General features: G+C 27.0%; 1 protein-coding gene across 3 annotated transcripts in view; it reads right to left on the bottom strand.

Annotated features, from left to right (window-relative positions):
* LOC107993203 (amphiphysin) overlaps positions 1–20,337 on the bottom strand; it is a 62,176-nt gene that overhangs the window by 41,329 nt on the left and 510 nt on the right. The window lies entirely within an intron of this gene.

Below are 20,337 nucleotides of genomic sequence, written 5' to 3'. Positions count from 1 at the left end.
CGAATTTAAAATTCTATGAAATATATATATATATTACAATATTCGTAGAATATTTCATAGAATATTTATGGAAAATTAATTCTAGAGGTCAAGACAAATATAAAAATTGAGATACATCAAATAATAAATTGAAGCTTATTTATTAAATTATAAGAAATTGAAATTTCCATTGGATGAAGTGAGATCAGAGAGAAGTGAAACAGAGTGGTATGATAGAGAAGCCATTTTCATCTAAATTTAAATTGCTTATAACTTAATAAATTGAACTTAACCTTAACCTTAATATTTCCGTTTATTAATTTTTATGTTCTGACCTTTCAAAAGTATCCCACGAATTTATTAAAACGGTAATAATATTATTATATATGTATAGTACAAATATATATAGTTTATTGATAATTGTTATAATATTACATATAATATTTATTTCAATTTTATATATTATTTGTTGTTTCATTTATTTATTCATTTAAATGAATTAACTTTTTACCAAAGATATTATATTTACATGCTAGAAAAAGAAGGATTATTTGATAAAATTTTAATACTTTTTTTTTAATACTATTTTTAATTTTAAAAAAAAACAATAGTCGATAACAATACTACGAAATGTGAAATACTAAAATAGCAAAGCGAATATATCGGTGACCCAGTAGTTACGTAACGTCTTATAACAAGTGAAACTTTCAATATGAATATCTACGTTGTATAAAGATTTATTTACCTCAATTTATTGCATCTGACAAAAGAAAATTTTCTATCAAAATCATTTTTAAACTTTTTTTAATTAATAATTAATAAATCTCTGTTTCCTTAAATTTTTAATATTACGATAGGAATAAAATAAAGAAATTTTCAAGAAAATGATTACGTCATTAAAACCTGTTATTAATTTTCCAATTATTTTAAAAAATTATCGTTTCGTACAAAATTCTTATTCTCTGAAAGTTAAGTGAAATTATATCATATATTGGCAAATATATCAATACATGAAAATTTAATTTAAATTATAATTAATATCTTTATAATTATGTAAAATATAAGATAAATAAATAAATATATAAAATATTTTTTTGCTTTAAAGAATTTATTTACATATAATCAAATTATATGTTCTTTAAATTCTGTATTCTAAAATAAATTTTTAGAAATCTTTCTTATATAAGAGATGTAAAAAATATAAACAATTCTATTTCTGGAAACGTGTTTCACGAATAATTACGAAGAAAAAGATTATATAAATATAATGTTTTGATTCTAATGAATCATACTTTTTAAGTATTGAAAATAGTTTTTAAAGAGTGAAACTTTCTCTCTATTTAACAAAATTATATATCAAGTATTTGTGCATAATTTAGAAAAAACATTGACATTTAAAAATAACATTTTTTAAATTTCATGCAAGCGTGCACTATAGAAAAAGGATGCAAATTTCATTATTTTTTTTAATATATATAAAAAATATATATATTAATGAAATTCTTATTCTAAAATGCAGTTTATATTACGAATACAATTGCACCTGAAGATGTTGTTTCATTCAAAAGAAAATATTGAATTAATTTTTAAATATATTTTTTATACGCTTAATACATAACGCTATATTGAAAAACAATATTTTTATTTTAAAAAAAACGCTATTTATTCGTTTAAATTTTTTCTTCCCTCCTGTCTTTCTCGAAATAACCGTACAATTAATCAATATTCTCGAGCATAATGTAAATAAAATACGACAAATGATGTCTTACAATATTTATATTTTATAAAATGTGCTTAATCAAAGACAATTTTAGATTTATAAATTCCTTTTTTAGGGAATTCAATTATAAAATTATAAAATTACATAATTGTTAGATGTTAAAATTTTCGTGCAAATCTTTTTCTAAATTTTTTTGTATCTTTAAACACAATACGTTTGAGAAGCAGTCTGTATGGGTCCTTAGTACCCTATGGTCTCCAGTGCATACTGATCAAGTAAAATTGCCGTGACGACGTGCCGTAATCGGGTGGCAACCGCAACGAAGGTCAATTCAATTATGCGCTTATCCACAGGACAAATTATCCGCACCTATCTCTCCGCAAACACATCTATTTTAAAGTTTTCGTAACGAAACACGATACGTTGTGTATTCTGCTTCGAGTTAAACGGAACATACGAATATACTTGTTTCCTCGATACGTATATGTTTATGACGTATAAAGACGTATTAAGATGTAATACTTTTATCTCAACGATTCTTAACTCAAAAAATTGAAACAACAAATTTAAAATAAAACATGATGTAAATATTGGAACAAAGAGAAAAAGGAATTATACATGTAAGAAGATTAATCCTTCGAACGTTATTTTTCTTTCTATTCTTTTCTAATAGTAATCGATGAATAGAAACGAAATATTCTGGTTTCTATTGGTTTAAAAATTTTATGTATTTGAAATTTGGCACTCTTAGCCGAGATACTATATGTAGAATTTAAGTTAGGTTAGGTTAGGTTATTGACGTTGCATTGGCACTGAATTGGGTTAACCTTATTTGATACACAATAATAATACAGGTAATAAAATACACGTTATTTTCTTTATTTCTATTTTTAAGTAATAGCACTATTATTATACTTTTTTCTACTCCTCCAATAGCCAGGTTTTTTTTCTTATAATCTTAAAATTAATATTTTATAAAGAATAATGAAAAAAGTTAGTTTTCACGTTGATAAATTTAGAGATTATGGCTATATTATATATATTGAAATGATTTGATGACAATCTAAAACTTTTACTGAACAATTAAGTTAGGTTAGGTTAAATAGATTCGAAAATGCAAAAAATTTTGGGAAAAGTTTAACCGAATAAAAGTAAAAAAAAATATACAATATTTTAATTTAAAATCTTATTTTCTAGATAATTTCCAAATCTTTAAAGAAGAAACGTAAAATTAAAAATTCTACAACGAATATAAAAAAATATAAAAAAATTATGATTATCACATCTTAGAAGCAAGAATTATTATCAAAGAAAAATTAAAAAGAAAAAACCAATTCTATTTCATTGTAAATTTAAATGCTCAAGATGAAATGTATCGCATATTTTCGCACGCAACTCCTAAGTGAAAGTATAATAACGAGGAAAAGATTTTTACCGTAACAGATATCCTTCCAGATAAGTATTATATCGTATACATAATTTATAATCGCACTAATTCGTGACTAGAAGAAATAATTTCTCCTTATATTTCGCGTACTTTCATTTCTCCATATTTCCTATCAACTTTTCTCCATATTATCTTTTTCTTCTTCCTTTTTCGATACGATTGTCCTTCCTATTTTATTTTGTATTTTCTTATCGATTTTACAGAATCACGGAAACACAAACTTAATTACCATTAAAATTAATTTTGCACATCAAGATGCGAATAAAACAAGCGCGACTCGATTTTCTTAATTGGATGCAATTAAATTCTGTAGAGATAGATTTAGAAACAAACTTTATTCATCAATCGAAACTGATAAATTAACCGACTTGTATTTCCTTAAATGTTCCTCCGAGTGAAAGGCACTTCCGAGTTTCAACACTTGTCAGATTGAAATATTTTGTGGCGTAATATCTTCCAAGCAATTTCATGGAACGTGAATATTAACCCTTTATAACTCAATATTCTAAATACAGCATCGAATAACGTTATTCTAGGTTTGTATATCTCTACGCTATGATAATAATGTTTTCAGATGTTTGGAGATAAAATATCTGAAATTTCGAGAACTTGAGATGTTTTGAAACTCAAAAAGTTTTATTTTTGCGATTCGAAATTTTCAAAAGTTGAATAAATAATGATTAATAATAAACGAATTGAATTTATATTGAACATAAAAATTTTTTACAAATCAAAATATGTTAATATTTTAATTTTTGATAAAAATAAAAAAATTAAAAAAAAAGTTTCTAGTTTTTATTACATTCAATTAAAACAATAATAATAACATGTTAATTATGTTAGATTAGGTTAGGTTAAATTTATTTATCGTACATTCTCAACTCACGAAAACGCCTGGACAATTACATAATCAAAATTTATGCGCATATTTCATCCAAATCTTGGCAGAATTATATCTCTAAACAATACATTCCACGCATTTCTTTCTCTCGCTGGATAACAAGAAAGAATTCAAACCCACCTAACCTTAATTTATTTTCAGTTCAAGGTAGCAGAATCACGTTCGAAAAAATTCCAATATTGCTCGAATGTATTTAACCAATGTACCGGTGGTTACCTACTTAGAAATGTGTGAATTTTGTACCAAATACTCGAAATGAGTAAATTATGGGAAATTGCAATTACAAGGAAGGAAAATAACTATTCTATTTATCACTTAACGAGATCATAATGGAATTATAAATTTTCGTTCGGTCGCGTGACTTCCACCGTGAAAATGATTAATACGTCCGGGCTAACGCGTATCTGTTCTTCTGAGCATGCGCACGTGCAAACTTGCGAATATTTAGCTGACGTAAATTAAATTCACGTCTCGCAACGACGCAAGATCTCAGATTTCATCAGAAGGTTTTAAGTTCAACTAGACTCTGCTTCTTCGGCCTCGAAATTTTTTTCTTTTTCTCTTAAAGTTGCCCACCATGATTTCTGGAGCACATCTTTCGCTTTATTCTCTTACGGTGATCATAAGAGCTTTTTACCCGAGAGGAAATCGTAGATTGATGTAGGCAGAGAAAGTGAATTAAATGTTACCGACGGATTCAATGAACGAGATTTTCGTTGGAGGAAATAAATCATTGTTACTATTAGTGTTATTTCTATGGAGTTTTTGTTACTTTTTCGTCAATCAAATCGTTAATTCTTTCATTTTAATATTTGCATCTTTGTTGTCATAAATAGGGAAATGTAAGGCAAAATTGGCTACCTAATAGTATATAGTGCAATGAAAAATTCAATGATAAAAAACTTTTGGGCGTCACAAGAAATACTCTTTTCTTAAAAAAAAATTATTTGGTTCAAGGGAAACAAGATTGGCTGAAAGTATTCTTTCACTTTATATAAGTGAAAAAAAAACGAAATATCAAAAAAGTATAATTATAAAATCTTTTCTTCTATTGTTTCAAGATTAGAAAAAAAATTATTTCAATTGATTTTAATATAACTGACTTATTAATTAAATTAAAATAATATACTGTAGTAAATAACAAATAAAAATAAAAGAAAATAATATATTCAGCTTATTTTCAATGTAATTTCGTAATGTAAAAATTATTATAATTCACATAAAAGATAAAAATCAGAAATAAAAGTTCCATTGCAATTGTCTCGACATTAGTGGAAATTTGATGAGGTCAGCTGTGACATGAAAGCAAACTGGTTACCCATTTTCGCTCTACGCGAAGTAAATTAGTAAACATTAAATGCTTACATTTCAACATGCAATAAAAAATCAAATAAAACGTCAAAATATTATGTAAAAACTGTAAACTATAATTCAATATTTATCGTGATAGATATCTTCTTTGTAAACGGTAAAAGTTACAAATTAAATTTTTAAATTTCCTTGAATATTTTCCCCCCTATATACTTGATCTCATATTGCAATACCATAAATGCTTTTATTGCAGTTTTTATATTATTATTACAAAAACAATGAGATTTTATCTTCTAATATTCTCCAAAGACAGAAAATTAAGAAGTATAAAATTTGTTAGTAAATTAATAATCCAAAAATGATTTGTTACTTGTACTTTTCATCTGTAGAATTTTATAAATTTCTATAAATAAACTTTATATAATTTTAGAAATATCTTTTTCAACTTAACATTATTAAAACTCTCTTACACAGTCTCCTAAATATTCCAGAAAAGTCGCTTTTCATCCCAGAAATCGAATTTAAAATTTATAATTTTAAAATTATAATTTATATATTATAATTTTTGCAACGAGATACATGTCGCGTTTAAAGAAAAAGAAGGGAAAGGCCGAGGATCGATTAACGACCACAGGAATCATAAATGGAGTAAAGATTCTTAAATTCGACGATGATAACTTGATGGAACTGTTAATTAAGTATCATAAGTAAAACCAGACAGCGTGTTGATCTCAATTTTGAAACATTCCCCGAGATATCTGATCACACCTGGTTCACCCTGAGACCGAACCAGGACAGAGAGATAAATCGGCTGTGCCACGCAATCACGGGCAGTGCAATGTAACATGGCCAAACGTGGAGAAATGCAACGCTCGAAAGAAACACGCCTTTTAATGAAACGCGTTCCAATAATCTGCGCGCGAAAAGTGTATCCTTCTTTCTCTCAGCGATCTGAAAATCTTGGTTCTTTGTTCTTCGTTCAAGGAGTCACAGAACGTGATAAATTGATTTTTAAAAAATTGTCTATTCGAACGTATCTGGATATTGTTGTATATTTATTTTTGATTGGGAATCTGTTTCAGAAATTAATTTACACATGGTATTTGAACGTAAGTGAAATGTTTTTTAAGGAGAGAATGTTATGGAAAAAAAAATTTAGAGGAAGTTATAACTTGAATAAAACTGTATGAGAAACGAAAAGAGTAATATATCGTTCATTCCTTACGAAATTCTGTGAAAAATTAATATTTGCGATAATTTTATTCTTTATTAATTAATATTACATCTGTAATATGTAATGGAATAGATTGTAAAATTTGAGGAATTTTTTTCAAAATTTTCAAATAATTATCAAAATATATAGAGCGTTAATATATTGAACGATGTTTGAAGATGTTAAATTAAATATTTATTTATTAAATTATCATTTAATTTTACACCAGACGAAGCGAAACGAAGATATAACTATTTCATTTTTTTTTTGTCTCGCCTCATTTAATTAAATTACTTATATCTTGATAGCATCAAATAAGCTCCAATTGACCGATTTCTATATACCAATTTTATCTTCAGATTCTAGATATTACCTAGAATCCACAAATATATTATCATCTAAATTACAGCATGAACTATTTAATTGTAAAATAAAACAAAATTTACAGCGATAAGATTCAGGTTAAATCTATCAGTGGCATAATTAAATACAAACCGCTTAGATATTGCCATTAAATTTTAATCGTTTGTCTCTTGATTCCCGTTAGGAGGATCGAGAAGATAATAAACACTCATCGTCTCTCTATCTCAATTCAATTTATCTTCAACTTTTATATTTTAAATAAAATTCATTAATTCAGAAATCTACTTATGAACATATAGCATACATTTAATTACAATATTTAGTTACATTTAATTACAGTTAGATCCAGTTCTCGTTCTAGGACAAAGTGGCGCCAGCAGGGAAAAAGACGCGACACTGTAAACTGTTTAAACGGCTGTCCAGATCCGCGTACCAGATTATTCCGAGAAATTTAATTAAATACTTTGCACTGTAACAACGTGAGAATGACTGGGCCGACAATAGGCCTAGAACGCAACGCGGCAATTGCACCTTGGGGTTCCGAAGCATATCCGTCGGGACACGAAGAATAATGGTTTGGCCAGGAAAACTCTTTCTAAATCTGTACCCAGCCATCGACCCTGTTCGAAATCTGCAAAAGCTTCGAAATACGTATCTGTGCAAACCGTGTGTCAGGACCGAAAACTTATTTCGGTAATTATCTTTTTTAAATCGCGCGGGCATTCGCCATCATTTTCCGCCATATTGAAATATCGTTTATCGCTCGCGTCCCGTGAAAATGTTTGAATTTAATTTGTTTCATTCTTTTTTGATGATCTTATCGCTTTAAAAAGCATATTGGTAGAATTTTTTGATAATTTCGAGGATCGAGAGAAATATGATAATAAACATAATATGGTTTTTGTTACTATAAATATATTTATGTTTGAAAATTTCATCGAATGATATAAAATATAATATTTGAACTTAATTATTTGCTATGTTTTTACATACGGAATAAAATTAAGAAAAGAAAAGATATTGGATACTTTTAAATTTAATAAATTGTTCTGATTATTTTATGAATTAAAAAAGTATGAATTTAAAATTTTAAGGTACTTTTTTGTAAGAAATTTATAAATAAACGAAAAATTCATCGAATACGATATTTTCTTTTCTTTCCATAATGTTTAAACTGTTTTTAAAAAGTTTCATTGAAGGAATATTCTAGATGACTAAGAAATCTTTTCAGAAGATTTTTCAAAGTACAAACTGCGACTCGATTATCGAAAAAACTCACGAGGAAGGCAATCGCAAATGACTTAACACATTACATAATTTAGCCTGAAAAAATGCGTGAAAAATCACCGAGCATTAAGCTTGAGAGAAATGATAAATAATTACCTTGTAAATGATGCAGGTACTTACAAAATATATTAAAATACACGAATACATTTGAAAGTATTTTTTTGACATATAATAAATAGATGACTAATGTTAAGAGCGATTATGCATCCGATGGAAATTTTCACTGTTCTAAACTAACTCTATCTATATTATCTATCCATCAATCCACTTGTGAAAAATAAAAGTGGAGAATTTTTAAGCCTCTTTTTAAGCCTCCTTCACACAACAATATAAATATCATCATATTTGAAGGAGAATTCTTCTAAAAGCCGTAATAAATACACATCAAATTATACATATCATGAACAATTTAATTTTTTAAACGAAACAAAATGGAGATAGATTTAGACAGTTTTATCTCCATCTCGCTTCATTCAAATTTTTTACTTCCTAATTATTAATAGACAAACCTCGATCTACATTTTTCTATTTTTTCTGACCCCTAGAATCGATTCTCCAAAGTTATTCCACGAATATATCAACACCTATATGACGTCTATAAAAGGATCGTGTAAAGGGGGATAAACGAAATATCGATCAATCGCATTAATTTGTTTAGAGGCATTCTAATTGGAGAGCATTTGAACGACAGATACGCCGACATTAACCTTTTTTCTGGCGAGGAACGAAGTGTCTGCCGTAGTTTCGCTGAGAATAGCAGAACTAGGTCGTAACCCAGTTGAAAGAATCGCGCGGCCAGTTTCAATCGCTAAACACACTTACCGTTTGTTTTCCCCTAAATAACTGTCATTTGTTTTCCCTGTTCAACAGGATCAACCTTTCCCTCCAATTAACCGCTATCCATCGTTTTGCATGCACAACCAGGCAAACTGTTAATCAGCAAACCGGGTGCGTGCGTTTCGTAGATTGGCGTGAAACTGTTCGACGAGAAATTACATACATTTCTTGCAACGGTTACTAGGAAATTACGAAAAACGTTAACTGTCAATCGTTTGTTATTAATTTTCTTGTTTACTGTTTATCCGAATGGATTACGAATATCTCCTTGCTTTTTATCGATAGATATACGTCAATGATTTTTTCTTATCGAATAATAAATTATAATTAAAGATGGTGCATTAGAGATAAAGAAAATTTTTTTACAATTTTTTACAATGTTTGTCGATGAAACGAAATCGAATTATGAATATCGAGCGATAAATAATTATAATTTAAAATTAAATGATTTTGAACGAACATTGGATATCGATTGGATATAATGTATCTTTATTTATAAACTATTAATATTCTTAAATAATAATTTTCTCGTAATTTCTATGTGTCGATAAATGAGAACTAAGAATCAAAAACGAGAAAATGAATAATTTCCAAAATAAAATTTCTTCGGATGAATTATACATTTCAGAATATTATTTCCTTAAAACTCTTGCTAATTCATTTATTCCATTTTTTTTTAAAAATATCCAACATGATTTTAATATCAAGAGAATCGAGCCATTAAAACAATAGTCTTATCCATTCTTAATAACATTATTAAATTTTGTTAAATCCAGGATTTAATAAGAAAACAGCTTTAAAATTATTTTAAAAAATGAAATACATCTTTGAAATACATCAAACTCATAACCAATAAAAGAAACACTTAACGACTAATTCATACTCGTTTATCGAAGAATTATCCTTCTCCAGTCCAAACTGGAAGAGGACTCGACCGGGCAGCAGGTGATCTCGACCTGAATTTCCAATCTAATTGAACGAAACGAGGCGAGCGAAGATTACAATAGGGCGACGATGATTCGTCCCATTTCCGTTTCGCGGCGAATCAAACCGAACACCGTCTGCGTCCCCTTCCCTTTATCTTTCTCTACTCCACGCTCGCCCTCTCTTCTCTCCCTTACACCCGCCGTATTTCCTGCCTCCGTCGACTTGTTGCATTTCGCATGCGACGGGTGTTGCACCGGTCGACAACGCCACTCCAAATCCTTTTGCCTTCGTGAAAGCTCCCGTTACAAGGGGCAGGTACAAGGATAACAGACCGGGGGATCCTGTTGCTCGGCTAGTTGGAAGCAAGCTGCATTTCCTTCTCGCGCAATAAGATTGTTTTACGGCTCGCCGCTTCGTTGGTGCCCGTTTAAACGAGCATTTAATTGAAAAGTTTCTGAATAATTTTATAAATGTAATCCTTTTTTAATTTTATGGATAAGAATTGGTTGATTATACTTCCACGTTAATTTTTCGTTCGTTCTTTTTTGGTAATTCTATTGGAAAATTTTAACAATTTTAACACGAGCTCCATTTAAGCTATCTGTATTTTTTTCGATTTAGAAGTAATTGTTAACATTTATACAGGATGTTGATGCGTTCGTGAAATATTTTGGGAGAGCTTGTTTGGTAAATTATAAGTAGGCTGCGGATGTTTATTGCGTTTATTTGAGTGTATTAAAATAATGTGCAAATGTAATATACGAAAAATTCGAAATATTCAAAATGGGATGTTTGTTGTGATATTTAAAAAAAAAGTGGAAAAGATTTCTATTTAAGTTCCATATCTAATTTTATAAATCAAAATTCCAATTTACATAAACATCCGCAGTCTATGTGTAAGCAATTTAAATTTATTTATAGAGTGGAATAACGATAGAGTAAAATGTTCTATCTTTGTCGTATCCTTGTCTCATTTTGTCTCCATCTCGCTTGATTTGATGTAAATTTAAATTATTTAATGAATAAACCTCAATCAACTTTTGTGCTTAAGCAATGACATTATTGAAATGGTAATAAAAAACGAGTCATAGATTTCTTTTTGTAAATTTCTCTTTCACATAAATAATTTCCCTTAGGAGATCATTGAGAATTATTATTCCGAACATTTATCAACGTTATATTCTGATTTTACTTATTTTAAAAATTTGGTGGAATTTATTTTTTTTTACTTGTCCCCGTGTTTATAATATATGCAACAAAATATTATCTGAAGAAAAAAATGAATTCAACAAATTATATCTACTTAAAGAAAAAGAAAAATGAAAACTCTCTCTCTAAAATAAAGGTACTCATTGCCACTTACGCAATACTCCATTTATTTTTCTTGAGAAGTCTCGTTTAACAAGTGGATAAATATACACTACATACAAGTTTATTACGAGCAACAAAAAAAAGAAAAAGAATAAACGAAACAAATCGATGAGAGTATATTAGTCGTTGCACCTGTTCCTCGATACGAAGGCAACATGGTGCACAGTATTCGATTCTTGGCACAATTTCAGCTCGATCTTTCTATCTTTTTTATACTTGCGTGAAAACGCCAGAATTGTTTCGCAACAGAGATAGAAAATATATCTTGTTCATACAATCTCATGGATAAAATTTTTAATAATAATCCTTTTTCTTTAACATTGTATCTAACACGAATTTAATAGATAATAATTTATTATATATTTTAAATTATTCTCATTTTTCTTTCTTATAATCAAATTTTAATAACTTCAAAAGAATAACTTTTTTAAAAAAAGAAGAAAAAAATTTTATTTACTTGAACAATATATATATATTTATCTTATTTAAAAATATTCGATAAAAAATTTATAGGAAACTTTTATAAACAAAACTGATTTAGCTCGGAAATTATATATATCTCGGTGAAGATTCCCCTAATCGTTGGATTGAGAAAAAAAAATCAAGTTCGCGGTTTTTAATGGGTAGTTATACACTTGTCAGAAAGGCATTTACGAGGAAATTCAGTGGAAGGGGAGTAAAATGTTACGTAACGTCTGTTCTCCATTTGCTAGCCGTTTCACGAGTGCGCGATATCGGTGTATTCTGCTCTTTCTCTCTCTCTCTCTCTCTACCGATGACCGCCTTTTCCGTCTTTTTACTCAGCCGGTAAGGACGATGGAATCGGCGCCGTTTATTAATATCTGTAAGGTTCAACGTCATCCTCGTATCATCGAGCTCGTGTGACGTTTGTGCTGTAACGCATATAGCTCGCGGTGAATGATGTAAGAAGAAAACGTTGCCGCTTACGTACGAGATCGGCGTACGATTTGGCTCTAAACGTGGCGAGAACAAGAAGAAAAGAACGGAAAAAAGGAGGAGTTGAAATGTGCGCGGCAAAGCGAGAGAAAAAGACAGAAAAGATGCGCGCGGTTCAGTTGAAGAAACGCGAGAAAGAAGAGGTCTCTGCATTTATCGTTAGGCGTTCCGTATTTATACCCAGTTAACCAACTGTGTTGGACCCGAGCCAGTAGTTTTTTCATTTTACCTCCCTTTGACTTGTCTAGCTGATGGAGAATCCTTCGAAGAATAAGGTCTCGGTTAGAAATACTTGTCGTTGAGGTAAATTGTTATGATTATATATGAGTTATATGTTATGGTCAGATTGTTCCAAACGAAACGACCGAATTCTTAACACTTAATAACTATCGATCATAACGTGCTTCTGAATATTTAGGAAATAGAGTCATAATGATAATTGAAAAAAAATTGTAAAGCGAAAGTACCTAATATCGTTCAGCGAAAGTTCTGTCTGATATTTTTGCATTTAATTGATCAAAGTCCATACATTTTTAATTAGAATTCGAAAATAAATAATGGAAAAATTGAGATCCGAAAAAATATCTAATATAATCTATTATTCTAAAATAATTTTTACACATATCTTCATCATTTATTATTATTTGTTATTATATTTAAAATTTATATTGTGAAAATATATTACAGATAACATTTAAATATTTACATTATGAATATTAAAAAATATATTTTATCTTATAAATATAATATTATAAGATTTTAAAATATTTTATTTTTTAAGAAAGTTTGAATTTAAATGCTGGACAACAACAGTTTATTTTTTGAATTTGCATAAATTTTATACCCTTGAAATATTAATTATTGAAACCGCATACTAAAAGCATCTATATTGACAATTAATTTGCTCAAACACATTATTAAGAAATTTTTAATAGATATAGAAGAAGCATTCACAGAATTTATAGATTTACTTTTTCGAAAGTAAAATTTTTCTCATTTATTTATTAATTATATGACACTAATTTCACCATTTTCTATGCATGCTTGAATATTAATTTTTAAACTTTTACATACGTACTCTTTAATGAAACACATGAATTAAAAATTACAATATAAAGATTATAAACTCTCTGAAGAGTAAGAAAAAAAAAAAAAAGAAATAAGTAATATAATTTGTCCGCTAAAATACCGTTTTTCAAATATAACGAAAACGACGTCAATTAATTTGAATTTGTGCTTTCCTTCCCGCGATTTAAATTGGACAGCATTCAAAGATATTGAGAAAATTAAAGAAAGAGTAAAAATATCTCTGAGGGAAAGTTACTAATATTATAATTTATTGCTTACAAGTGTTAACGCAGATACTAAATCGATAAATTTATAATATAAGAATAAAATATTTATCGATATAAGATTTTTAAAGTATAGGATATAAAATTATTTAAATTGAAATAAAAATATTGTATAATAATTTACTGCATAATAAAATATCTCGACAATTTGTGAGACACACTTAATGAATATTATAGATAAGCATTATTTTAAATATTATAATATACTAAATATTATGTAACATATAATTTAATAGCGATTATTACTGAATTGTTTCGTTTCTACAACAATAAATAAATATTTTAAACTTTTTTAATTTATCAATTTAATAATATCAATTAAATCAGACGAATAAAAATATATTTTCAAATTTATTACTGTTATGAAATTAGATTTATATCACACGATAATAATAACTTATAACTTGTAATTTGTAAAATTTCACTAACAATATCGAGTAATTCGATAGATCTTATACAAATTACGTTAAAAATACAAGCTAATCGAAATTTCACCGATTAATGTATATTAACAATATATATTGACAATTTTTACATATAATAATGTTTAATAATGTTGATAATATATTCGTCTAAACTCTTCGTACATCATAGTACTCATCGTGTACAAAAAAATTCGCTATTTAAAATTTCTAGACGAATTCTCCTAAAATTTAAATAAAATAAAAAACATTGCAGATAACTGCAAAGAGAACCATCAATATTTGATCAAATTTCGAGTTTTCTTCCCCACGAATTTTTGAAACGAAAGTAAAATTTTTCCATTTCTAAAAAAAAAGCAAAACAACTGGAAAGATTTATCATTCTGTCACAATTTATTTCAATTCTACGATACATTTCCTCTATTTCCGTCGATTAAATACTTCAAGGATAATTAAATCGCGAAATTGCACATTTTCGAAAAAGAGTTTAAACGCTCTGATCATCGCTTAAAAATAATTAAACACGCGCGTTCCCTTGAAAACGTTCCATCCTGAAACACCGTGTCGTCCGCCTTGCGGCTTACGTTTCACGGAAATTGGGATATAACCGCGAAGGGAGAGGCGCGGTATCTCTCGAAAGCTAGAAGCTCGTAGATATATTTGCCGACAGTGCAAAAGCGTCCGGGACACGGAGACGAGAATAGTAACTGGTAGGCGAAGTTGACACGATAGAAATCGTAGCCTAGGGAGACTACGAGCATCGAGGACTTCCGTCTCCACACTTTCATGCGATTTTCTCGGTGCACGATCGGTTGAAACAAGCGGAATCATCGCACGATGATACGGCTGTCCAAAGAAGAACGGCAAAACTGTTGAATAAAAGAACGAAGAAGACAGAGAAAGTTCGATGCAATCCATTATGTTTACTTTCACGACTCGAAATCACCTTCATCACTCTCCTTAATTTTTCTAACTGAAACTGCTTCTAGGAAAGATCTTACTTGGACGATTAACTCACAGTTGTGAAAAGAAAAATATTTATTATCGATGAATTTGTGAAATAAAATTTACATAATAATTTTGATTTATTTTAAATCTTATTTATATTTATATCGATTTCGACCAATATTTGTTAAACGATAAATTATTCAAATATAACATGCGTTTTAATTATTAACTTAGTTGTTTCTAAGTGTCTAATTGCTAATAATGAAATTATTAATAATTTTGAATATTCTTATTTTTCTTTCTCTTTTTTTTTTTTTTTGATCGATTGGTATTTTCATACGAAATTAAACAATAAATAGATTTCTCTTATTAAAGAAAGGTGTTAACAGTACAACAAGAAAAGAAAGTTTAATTTTACGTCAAAATAAATTAACCCCGATTTGATACAAATGAGTTATTTTATAAATATAGAATAAAATTGTTTCGCAAATTTTTCGAGAAAATTAAATTAATTTAACTTTAAGTATCTTTTGACAATATACATTTAATCTCGATTTTCTCGACAATAAATGATAAAATTTTATTCTACTTTTACTTATCATTTTTACATATAGAATAACTTCGTTTCGATAATTCACTAGAAAAATTTTTAAATTTAATTTTTTCGAAAACATTAAATATTTTTCTATATTTTCAATGTATTATTATCCTTTCCTCTCTAAATTATTTTGTTCATCATATATGAGGAGTATTAAAAAAATATTATAATATAAAATATTTTCTATAAATTATCGAATGAATATTAATATAATTTTAGATCTTTGTAACAATTATATATGATAAAATTTCAATTTGATCTCTTTAAATATTTACTCTAATCTGTACAGTGTTGTGTAAATCTGTTCAATAACTCATTATTTCCACGTTTTCAAGATATAATCAGAAAACAAAATGTACAAATACAAGTATAACTGGAGAACAGAGGCGAAGGAAGATTTTGATATCATATATAATACTTTCAGTTGGCGCAAAAAAAAAAAAAAAACAATTTATTTTATATATAAATATAAAAGAATTACAGGATAGATCGGTATTTTGAATAAAAAATGGAAACGACATTCAACTATAAATATTCAAATGATGACTCATGTATAACAAATATAGAACAAAATTAAAGTCGAAATAAAATACAAGGAAATATATAATATTTCATTAAATTTATTATTATCTAATTTCTTTTCTCTTTGTAAAATTATTACAATTATTACACAATTATTGAGAAAAAGAATCGTTTTTAAATTCCAGAGAATATGTTAGAATGTGCTAATTTAAAAATATGTGAATTCATCCTGTGATCAATCAATTATTTGAATAATCAAAAATCGACGTTCTATAAAGAAAATTGTTACAACATCTCTAACAAATAAAGATATCATGGATTTAAAAAAATTTGAAATCGTGTGTGTTGATACTGGACTCTGAAAAGACTCAATCCGAAAATTATCGTATATGATAAATAATCTTACTTGCATCCTTCTAATTTTTAATTAAGGAGTAATTATCCAACAATAATTGAAAATTCATATAAAAGGAGGAAACAATCAAGCTCACGAATTTCACCAATTTACAGAGTGATCATACGACACTTTCATTTCTAAGCTCGATCACAGAGGAATACTTTCGGTTTCACTAGCAGTCAGGCAAATGCGAAGGTAAATTCCGATATAAATGCACGATACCGCAGCTCGATACGCCGCAGTTATACGATACAAGAAAAGGCACGAGATCTTTTGCTAATGGTTTTTAGTTTCTCTAGTACATAGAAACACTGGCTTTCCTCGCCTCAAGTGATTTGGGGAATTTTTTCACGCGCCAATGTTCTTGCAGATCTTTACAATTGATTCATATATATATATATTATTTTATCGTGTAAAGAAACATATAAGTCGCTCGAAATATCGAGGTGATTAATCTGTAGCGAATTTTCTTAGATTATACGTAAGTGCAACTCACTATAGATGATTTTAATCAAATATTTGGGCAATTTGAAATTATTAAAATTCGTATGCAAAAAGATATAACGAGAAGCTCACGGAACTCGCTCGAAGAGCAAGTCAAAAGTCTTAGAAGGGTTTCACGCAGAATACCTTGAAGAGCTACTTTAGAACGATTTGACAGCTCGTTATCTAAAAGCGGAAGATAATACATTTTCAAACCAGACGTTTCATCAAATTAGAATTCCAATCCTCGACAATCTTTACGAATCTTTACGAAATTCTTGTACAGCAGGAGAGTTAAAATGTTACAAATTATTATAAATTTTTATTATTTATTATAATTAATTGTTTAAATTTTTTAGGTCATGTCAATGTCATGATGCATTGGTACAACTCTCGTTTCGAAAGTATGTCAAATTCAGCCTCGAATTAATAATTAACTTTCCTTTTGCAAAAATTGACTGTACCTATATAACTTCTTTTATTCATGAATTAAAAAAATTTTTTCTTTTTTTTAATAAGGATTACCAATGAAATTTCTGACTAATTTTCTTTTATACCGCACTTTAAACTGGATTTACATTAGCCAAGTTACATGATTCCAATCGTTTATTTTATCCAATTGAAATTTAATTTATTGTAAATTTTAAACGATTCGAGTTTGATCTATTTACTTGATCGAAAGTTGTTTAATGCAAATGCATAATGTGGTTTTAAAAGGAATAATATTATATTTATTCAACATTGTAATAGAACATAAATAATTAAATAATTTATATTTATAATTAATATAAAAAATATTGGATATATATAATTTTCGGATAAATATTCAAAGATTAAATATTAAATCTTAAACGATCGACAAAAGTAATTCCCTTTTCTATTGTTAATAAAATCTTTTTATTGTATCTATTAACAATTCATCATTAATCCATTTCAATTACAAAATTCCATGTGTTAAAAAAATTAATCACGTTTTCATTGAATCAAAAAAATTACACCATTCTTTTAATTATAGAAGATATTCGAAGGTGGTCAGAAAATTGATCGAGTACCATAGATTTTTAAATGTTAAGTTTTCAATTGGATATTTGATTTTATTTTATTTTCTTCAATTTGAAACTATTCGTTCGTTTGGACGAGAGTAACTCTAGCATAGCAATACCTTAGACCGGTTCTACCAGATAAGTCTGTATAACCACCATCAAGAAAGCAACTTGGAAACACCTACGAATTAAACGATCTTACGGTATACTGCACAGGCTATCGTGTTTTCCTTCACTGAAAACCAAAATAAAAGAGAAGAAGCTCTCTTGTATTTTGAGAGAAAGATATCTTTGATTCCTTCACTTTTGTACTCATTTTTTCATGATTTTGAAACGAAATGAGAAACGTTGTTATTATTTTATTATAAATTTTGTTATATATTTTAACCCAATATAATGCTAATGAATAGATTCCAGATTTTTATGCAAAAAATATATATTGTTCATATTTTATATATCTTAATAAATAAATATATTTTTCTCGCATGATAGTTAAATAGTATAAAGAATCATATTTTGAATAAAAATATTACGTTTAAATAATAAAGACGAAAAAAAAATCCAATTATTACTGAATTACGGATGTTTATGGTAAATCGAGATCTTCTTGATTATGAAAATGGAACTTAAATAAAATGTTTCACCATTGAAATATGATAACATATATTTTACTTTGAATGTTTTGTCACATATTATATGTGCATTATATATATTTTTGCCCATTTAAATTTTCCATAAATGTATGAAAATCCATAATCTAATTATTATTTTTTGTAATGTAAAATAATCACTTTCAGTTTACAAATTAATATTTTTAGATAAATGATATTAATTTATCATTGAAAAAAATATTATTGTATATTGTAATGTAAATTATAATAATAAAATAATTATAATGATAAATATTTATAATATAATTATAAATAAAAATATAATAAATAATAAAATTATTAATATTTTACAAAAATTCTATTTTTTTAATATCTTGTATTGTTTAACATATGTTTATCGTTAAAACATATGTCTATTTTAAATAATTTAAATTTAATATTTTAAATAATTTTCTATGTATTAATAATATATTTAAATATATTTTATATAAAAATTAATAATTTATTATTGTTATTAAGTTATCATAATTAATTTCAAAAATATTTTTTGGATATGATATGAATTATTGATTCAAAATAGTTAATCGTACTGTGTTTAATAAAACTTGTATGAATATTGATAAACTTTCTTTAAATTTCAAATATAAAATATATATTTATAAAACTTAAATAAAAAATTTGAATGATAAAATTTGATTGAAAAATAATTATTATGTTAAAAATAATTTTACATATTTAAAATTTTTATTGTTTGAATATATTTATAATTATTTTGATCATTATTGATACAAATTCGAAAATCGAAAAGTATGATTTGAGTAACATATTCTAATGTTCATTCTAATGTTCTAAATTTGGTACAAATGTCATATATTATAATATATTACGTAGTCAACTATTATGTAGGCAATACAAACGAAATAATGTATCATTTTGTTTCTCTTCAAAAATAAAATATACATACATACATATACATATACAATTTTGTTAAATGCTTATTACATAATATAAAACATTGAAAAAAAAATTAAATTACAGTGAATATGTATAAAGAAATTTAATGCACACACGCGCGCGCGCACACACACACATATGTTCATATATATAATGAAATACATATCATATCATATCATAATCATATTAAATTATATGTCAATCAATTTTATATAATTTTATGATTTGCATTGTAATTCACCATTGATATCCTAATAAATTGTTACATTGATATAAAAAATAATTTAAATTTAAAACGAAATTCTCTTCGAAAATTTAAAATGAAAATTTTAAAGAAACTAAAATATTTTTTTCAAAAAATTATAATTTATTTTATTTAAAGAAATTATATAAGAAATTTTAAAGAAATTAATAAATAGAAATCAAATATTTGACAGATAGTAAAAAATTCATACCACGTGATAAACTAGAGTTCACAATTATTTAGGAATATGCTAGTAACTAGCGTTGAAGATACACTTCTAATATATGCATTACTACACTGAACCAGGCCCAAGAGTTGCATAATTGTCATTTTAAATGAAACTCTGCTACACAAGTAATACATGTTTACCGCTTATATAAGTTATTTTTATAAAAGCAAAAAAAGAAATCTAACGAATTACCGACTTATTCCGCGAAATCGAATATGATC

This window comes from Apis cerana, linkage group LG7, assembly GCF_029169275.1.
Source record: "Apis cerana isolate GH-2021 linkage group LG7, AcerK_1.0, whole genome shotgun sequence".
Lineage (NCBI taxonomy): Eukaryota > Metazoa > Arthropoda > Insecta > Hymenoptera > Apidae > Apis > Apis cerana.
This window is presented reverse-complemented; position numbering and strand designations above follow the sequence as displayed.